This window comes from Anas platyrhynchos, chromosome 1, assembly GCF_047663525.1.
Source record: "Anas platyrhynchos isolate ZD024472 breed Pekin duck chromosome 1, IASCAAS_PekinDuck_T2T, whole genome shotgun sequence".
In the NCBI taxonomy this organism is placed as follows: domain Eukaryota; kingdom Metazoa; phylum Chordata; class Aves; order Anseriformes; family Anatidae; genus Anas; species Anas platyrhynchos.
The window spans coordinates 111,953,823-111,961,898 of NC_092587.1; the positions used below are offsets into that span (position 1 = coordinate 111,953,823).

Genomic DNA, 8,076 nt, shown 5'->3' on the forward strand with positions numbered 1-8,076 from the left:
AGGATAAACGTGACTGAGTCCTTATTCTACCTGACATGCAAGTATTCATCTTCACACCTTACTGAAACAAGCAGTATCTTTTTCCTCAATGGCAATGTTCATTCATATACAGGTTACTCTTGTAATTAATGAGTCCAAGATAAGTGATAATATTGCCTTCAAAAAACATGTCCAGTTAGAAGGCTTCCTGAAGGAAATATTCATGCCTGTAGTTATTTTTCCTATATTAAAAGAATTTCCTTTATGTATAGGATTCTCAGAATGATATGGGGCAATAGTTGAGAACTGCAGATGGTCCTGGAGGCAGAATGAACACGCACATATATGTGCTGGTTGTACTGTGTCTCTAGGCTATAGGATGTCTACTAGGCTTATATATCAATTGACTTTGAAATTTGTGAAAGCAGGCAGATTTTTGTAGCCCTTAATGTGATATAATGGCATGGATTTTAAGGCTGTCAGCCCTTTTGGTGCAATTTAATACAGGCTGGTTAAAAGGAGCAATAGGAAATCTATGTGAGCAGTTTCTAGCTGTCAGCTCCAATTTGCCATGACAGCCCATGATACAGACAGCCTGCACTGCTATTGAGCAGTTTTGACCACCTCTGAAAAGGGCTGATTTGAACGTGCGTGCTCTCTGGACCCTCCCCTGGTAAAGCTATCTAGTTCTCCAGCAAAAGAAGAGAACAGAAAACCTGCAGCCCCTGGGAGGATGCAAGAGAGCAGCGCTGGGCTGCAGCAGCAGAGCTCCCACCTGTTGGTGTAAGGAGTTTCACCAGCATCAGTGCTTGAGGCTGCACCTTCCCTGTGCACAGAGGTGCTGAGAGTCAGGGAGGTCTCTGTAAACCCCCTTTATCCTTTGTACAGAACTGTATTTGTGTTGTAGTTATACCATGCTCATCTATTGTATCCGATTTCACCTCTTTTCATCTTTTTTCCTTTAAGTACATTATTATAAAAAATTGTGGATCCAATCTATAGTCAGGTGCCTAACAATAATGAAAATCACTCAGGTCCTACACTCTGGTATAGGGGCCAGGGACTACTTCTGACTAACAACCTCAAGTTCTCCTTCCTTTAATGATACTAAGGAATTAATTCCCTACAGTACTACAACAATTATTTTTACATGAGCACAGAACACAGTGCACATCATTCATTTTCCTTGCTTAAGGGGCACTGTAATATTGTACTGCTCTTTCTCCATTAGTTATAGCCTGCTATTGGTAACTTTAAAATCAGGCCTTGGCACGCCATATAAATAACAATACATTTATGCAATTGAATGGCTATGCAGTAATTCAATCAAGGGAGTTCTACTGCTGGTCATAAACTACTTAAGCTGTTTGACTGTCAGGTTAAGATATCAACAAAAGTCTTTGATTGAATTACAGCCTTAGATTTACCTGCACATCTTGTATTATTCAATGCTACCTATATATGTGGTGAAACATCTGATATGATGCGTAAATCTTGAACTGCTACGAAAATAAACCGTGTTTTTATCTCATTTAAATCTTGTGATGCTGACATCAAGGGAAGCTTTACCTTTGACTTTGACTTTGAAGAGGCCAAACCTGCAGCCCTTTTTTTTTGATGACTATATTTTAGTTACAGATTTCCAATGGTATTCACAGCATTCATAAGGACAGATAATATCTTTCATTCATTCAAAGAATATTGGGATTAAAAACTGATAAATCTGTGGGCATACAAGGTCTCCTTTGGGTCTGACAAAGACTCAGTGAGCAATATATTAAGTTTTCTCAGGAAGCAACAGTCCTGAGTGTAGGCTAAGTGCCATGGCTTTGTAGAAAAACTCCTAAACACACATCAGGAGAGCTCATGGGGTGATGCTACTTGGGATGGGGAGGACTACAGCAACAAATGTAGTGAACCCATCCAGTGCAGCATCTTCGACTACTAGCTTGAGTTTCCAGGAAGGTCTGGCTTTTGAAGGTATTGCCTGTGTCTTCTCTGAGGATCAGGACTCAGCTGCCAGACATGAAGAAATTGTATACAGAAAATATTTTCTTAGCAAGTGTTTCTGTCCCTTATTGCACTGTCAGTGCAAATTCTGTAATGGAGCATTGATTTGGTTTCACCCACATCTTCTCCATGAGAGTAGTTATTGTATATGAAGAAAATCATTCATTCATTCAGGTATTCAGATAAGAACAAATAATTTATGCTTTTTTGTTGTGAGGATAAATGCGTTTTAACATTTATTTTTTTCTGAACAAAAGCAGCTGTAAACTTTGACAGCCTGTGTGTGTTTGATGAACCATTCACTCATGAAGCAATGCCGTTTCAGAAACACACTATCGTCCAGGGCCTCTTCACCAACACAGAGGCTGGAAATGTCTCTGACAAGTATCCAGTGCTCAGATACTTGGTGTAGGTTTCCGTTAGCAGTCCTATACACATCCCACTCCCAATTCCCAGAGCAGAGAGCATGTCAGGACAAGCTGTGGTCTGGCCAGGAAAAAGAAAAAAAAAAAAAAGAACCATTTTTTTCCCTCCCAAAAGAGCAGTGCTCATAGAGAGAGCTCCTGAATAAGAGAACGAGCACAGACATCCCAAAATGTAGATTTGGACAGAAAACAATATGGTCCCTAGGAGTTCAGTTGTTCCGGTCCTTCAGACAGATCTGGTACTCATATCTATGTTTATTGCCAAATACAGATTAATGAAACCAGCTGCTCCTACTGCACGTGTAAACCAGGCTGTCACTCAAGGCAGGTAAACACTTGGTGGCTGCTGCTGGTGCAAGCAGCTCTGGGCCAGGAATGGATATTTTCCATTTTGCCACTAGAAAATATCACACTCCTCCAGCCCTGGAGTTACTGAATGTTACAGAAGAGTGCCTGCAGTGTTACAGCAGTTCCTCCAGGCATGACTGGGCAATTACAGTGATTGCAGCAGGATCACTCCCCCAGCAACAGGGGTGCACAGCCGCCAGGTGTTGAGATCGACACTTTTATGAGCTTGGAGGAGAAAGTAAGTTAGATGGAAAGTTTGCTGGGATAGGACTAGCTTTTCCTTAGCTTCTGGAGATGAAAGTGAATGCCTTTTCCAGCACTGATGTGCACTACCAGTAGCTGCAGTGACATTTTCTCCCCAAAGCCTGAGCCCCACGTGCAAACATCAGCCAAACCTCCCTGTGAATGAACTCTCCTCAGCCCTTTTTTTTCTGTCTGTGCAGTGCATAAATCACAGCAGCTTACACTGCTTCTCACACTGCTATCAGTAGATCTAAAGACAGAGCAAGGGACTTCTCAGGGTCTAACTCACAGTATCTCCAAATATGCCTCAATATTTCTTTTTTAGAGGAAATCCAACAGAAAGTAGTACTACTCTGTGTTTTTTTTAAGTCCACAATCTTCAGAAAAACCACATAACAGAAAATGGAATATTGTGAGCAGCCCACATAATTACTCATGATAGATAACTGTATTAAAAATTAAACATAAATTATTGGAGGCATTACAGTGTTGGCACAAGATGAAAAAGGTGCTTCATATTACTGAAAGGTTTAGCTAACTGCCTGAAAGTTTGGCTCGGTAGAAAAGAGACTAGCCTGGATAAATGGAAAGCATTTATTGTTTGAAATATGGATTTTAATATAGCACAGCACAACCCCAAAACATCAGTCCTTTTCAATACGGTTAAAGTAAGATAGATCTTGCAGATTAATGTAGCCAGCGAGATGCTCTTTGGCAGTGAGAAGCAGGAGAATTAGCAAAGGAGTCTCCTTGGAGCCACTCCACGTCTTTGGAGGGAGATTCTTCACCTCTCACAGGGCTCCCCAGAGACCTGCCCAGCTGTTTCATATTTGAGCATTGGGGCACACTGCTGGCCTTGGCACATGAATGCCCATGCTGCTCCTGAGGACACCAAACTGTCAGATGAAGGGGGGCAGTTCCTGTGCTGGGAGTAAAGCACAGCTGACTTCAACAGGTCAGGCAGATCTCAGTTTCCCTGGAGCGGTGGGAGCCCACATTTTTCTGTGGTTGAAATTCTGCAGGTTTTAAATATTCATAATAGTTTGATTTCCTAGGATCTCATTTCCAGCTCTGTCATCAATAACCAACTTAGAACTTAAAATCTGGTTGGGAGCTGCAAATTCCTAGACACCCATCAGGTTCAATCTGGCCTCTGACAATGTCAGAGAGGACATTAATGTCTAAGAATATTGCTGGTCAGTTTTGAAACAGTGTTGTGGAATTGTTTTGGGGGATTGGCAAAGGTGAGCAGATTAAATCCTAAAATCTCAGGTCAACAGGAAGGAGGAGGGGGATTTAGCTGAGGTTGCTGTCTAGTAAAAGAAAGAGTGTAATGTTATTTTCACAAACCATTAATTTAAGTATTCATGAGGTGCCACAGTTTCCAAGACATTAAAAGACCAGAGAATTTAAAATATACTTGTGATTTTTAATTCCAAATAAAATAAAAATAAATAAAAAATAAACACAAAAAATTAAGATCAAATGATTCTTCATATTTAGTCTTTGATACTCTTTTGGTATAAACATTTATCTTGCAAAATGGAGGTGGGAATAATGCAATAATGTAGTTATTCTGAAATTGATATATCAGAGTTTTCTTAGCTTTCTCAGGTAATAGCTATCTTTTTGTCCTGTGTTTACACATCTCCTTGTTCAGAGGGGTTGTTTTCTAGAAAAAGGGTAGGCTGGGACTCTAATTGTTCATAACCATTCCAAAGTAGAAAACTAAACAATTTTCCAGTTGTCCACAAGACAAAAATTTCATTTTCTGTCTCCAAGCTCTTAGGTGATATTTGTTTTTTTTTTTTTTTTTATTAGAAATGTTTTCTAGAGAAGAGAGAACTGGAAAAAAAAAAAAAAAAAGAAGAAAAAGAAAATTAAAAAGAAGAAAAAGAAATTTAAAAAAAAAAAAAGAAAGGGAAGGGAAGGGAAGGGAAGGGAAGGGAAGGGAAGGGAAGGGAAGGGAAGGGAAGGGAAGGGAAGGGAAGGGAAGGGAAGGGAAGGGAAGGGAAGGGAAGGGAAGGGAAGGGAAGGGAAGGGAAGGGAAGGGAAGGGAAGGGAAGGGAAGGGAAGGGAAGGGAAGGGAAGGGAAGGGAAGGGAAGGGAAGGGAAGGGAAGGGAAAAAACAAGAAAAGTGTGTTCACAGACTGTCCAGATTCAGAAACTGGATTTCTGGAGCTAAATTTTACCCTGTGAATATAATTTTCCCCCACTCCTGCTCCCAGCAGCCAGATTCCTCAAGTGTGCATTACCTTGCCACAGACTGCACACAGCTCTACAGCTTTGTTCTTCCACTTGTTACCACTGGTGCATGTCATGCTCAGCATCACCATGATGTAACCAGACAGCGCATTGGCTGTCTTGCACAGATCAGCCCAGGAGCTGAGTGTGCTGCTTATTTGAATGTATAAACATTCGTCTAGTAAGCTGGGACAGTGAGCTCACTTGTACCAGATATATCATTTGCTCCTTAATGTGTCCTGTTATTCACACAACTGTGACTCAGATGTTTTCAGAGAAAAAAAAAATAAATAAATATTAAGATGTAAGTCCATGTGTGTCATCTTTCAGAAAAGACCCTTTCAAAGAGGGAAGCCTGGGTAGCTGCCCTGAGGAGCTTTATTCCCAGATATGCATTATCTGTAGGGGAAGCGGTGGTGGTGATGATCGATCCATGGAAAATTTGCTATAATACCGTAGAAAAACTGTTTCTGCAGCAGACAGCAGACACCCGAGATAGCAGAAAATCCTTCAGAAATTCCAGACGGGTCTTACTCACTCGAGAAATGTCAAAGAGAAGCCACTCTGCCCGCAGCTGTGGGTTTCACGACACGAGGCTGCGTTTGCCAAGCCCGACCTCCAGGCTGAGGAGCTCCACGTGGCAGGGCAGGAACACAGCCAAAGCTGGCCAAAAGCAAAAGCATTTTCCTCCAGATGGTTTCAGATGGAAGGTCCAAAGAAGGCTCTCTCCAAACCTAGTTTATAAACAAAACCAAAAGTGCAACACATTATCTGAAAGACTCGAGATACTTTTTCAGCCACACTATCCTTCCTCCCACAACAAAGATCTGGGCCCTCATCAGTTGCATCACTAGGGATAAATAAGGCTATAGGGAGAATACCCATTCCCAATGTTCCTCATTTACAAGGGAGTTTATTGACGTTTACTATTTGGCACTGATTGCCATTCCTTTCATTAATTAACATGCATTTTTCTAACCACCACGTTCTGAAAAGGTCTCATACTGAGCAGGGCTAATATTTCAGCTCTGGTTTTAGGAGACACTAACTGTGAGTCCAACTAAGGAACTTTCCTTCTTCCCCAGTGCTTGTCGTGACACAGGACAATGAGGCATTAATATAAACTCGCCTTCCACTCTGGCTTTTTGGGCTAATTCATCCCTTGATGAAGACTAGATCAAGCCCAAAGGTGCTGTGATTTCCATTTGTTTCTCTCTCTTAGCCTTGCCACTATGACAAGGAGGAGGAGTCTGGCCTGCCTCCATGCCCATGAAGGAGTCATTGGGGGGCTTTTAGCAATGGTGTCACCCCATAAATGTGCTGTACCTATCACGTAGCTTTACATGGAAACTCTTAGCCACCATTGAATAGACCTAATAAAACTCCTTTACTGTCAGTCCCTGCAATGAACATTTGAAGCTAAGTTTCGGAATCTTTTTCTCTTTTCTGTCTTCTCAGGAGGGCTGTGTGCTGCAGGACAATAAACTGGAGTCTCCACATCTCAGCACACAATGTATTTCCACTTCAGATGAGGACCTGAACAGGACAAAAAGGAGAGCAAAGCAAGGAGTGAAGTGTTACATGAAAAATGGTGAGGTCATTAAAAATTTATAGAGGAGGGGATCCAAGTGCAGTAATGAGGCATCACACAAAGGCAATGGAGTACTTAGCACTAAAATCCTTTCTACATGCTATCTGGTTACCATCTTATCAACATGACACCCATTAGCGTCTGATAATAGTAACTAATCAGCTGTTCTGCCTTCCTTTATTTTCCTTCAGAAAATATCTTCTTCAGTGTGCAGTCCCTCCCCACAACAATATCACACACTAAATAATGCATAGGATTAAAGCCCTGTCATTCAGCCCTGATGTCACTTCCTCCTGAAATTATATGATCTACCAGGATCCCTTTGAGCCTGCATGGGTGCTGCTCCCATCACAGACCTCAAAATAAGACTTCAGTCATTATAGGTGACTGCCATCTTCCTTCATCACGGATCAGTTTAAGTTCTGGGCAGCACCAGGGTTAGTGCTGGAATATGTTTTTTGCAGGATGAAAGGAAAGCGGCACGTATGGGTTCATCCCAGTGGATGGAGAGGTCCGTGGGTTTGAGTGACAGGGGGTTCTGAGCATGAACAGACTATGTAAAACTCACAGTTCACATTAAAATTGATATTTCTAACCCAGGGCAAGTAACTGCCATCTGGCTGAGAAGCGATATCACTTTTATATGCTCTAAGTGTGAGAATCCAAGCAGGTCTTTCGACATATGTCAGCAATGGTTTCCAGCTATAAAAAGAACTTCACTGTTTTGTTTATTTTGTGGTTGAAGCTTTGAACTGCTGCACTGGGACGTGGGATCCTAGGCTCCTTACCCAGAACTGCCACAGACTTCCCATGTGACTAAGACAAGTCCTTTCTTCTCTGTTTCATTTCCCCATCAGTAAAATGGTGATAAATAATTGACTTTTTGACTCAGAAGCAACCTGAAAAAAACAAGAGAGAAGCAAGACCCTCATGCTTAAGATCAATCTGAAATTTTTTAAATGTCACTTCCTTGAGAAGAGAAGAGAAGAGAAAAGAGAGAAGAGAAGAGAAGAGAAGAGAAGAGAAGAGAAGAGAAGAGAAGAGAAGAGAAGAGAAGAGAAGAGAAGAGAAGAGAAGAGAAGAGAAGAGAAGAGAAGAGAAGAGAAGAGAAGAGAAGAGAAGAGAAGAGAAGAGAAGAGAAGAGAAGAGAAGAGAAGAGAAGAGAAGAGAAGAGAAGAGAAGAGAAGAGAAGAGAAGAGAAGAGAAGAGAAGAGAAGAGAAGAGAAGAGAAGAGAA

General features: G+C 41.5%; 1 long non-coding RNA gene across 1 annotated transcript; it reads right to left on the minus strand.

Moving 5' to 3' along the window:
* Positions 1-5,066: 5,066 nt before the first annotated feature.
* Positions 5,067-7,741, minus strand: LOC119714360 (uncharacterized). Its single transcript, XR_005261486.2, has 3 exons — positions 7,629-7,741; positions 6,623-6,785; positions 5,067-5,983 (listed from the first exon to the last, which is right to left on the minus strand). It is a non-coding gene; the product is annotated as an uncharacterized lncRNA (long non-coding RNA).
* Positions 7,742-8,076: the final 335 nt, after the last annotated feature.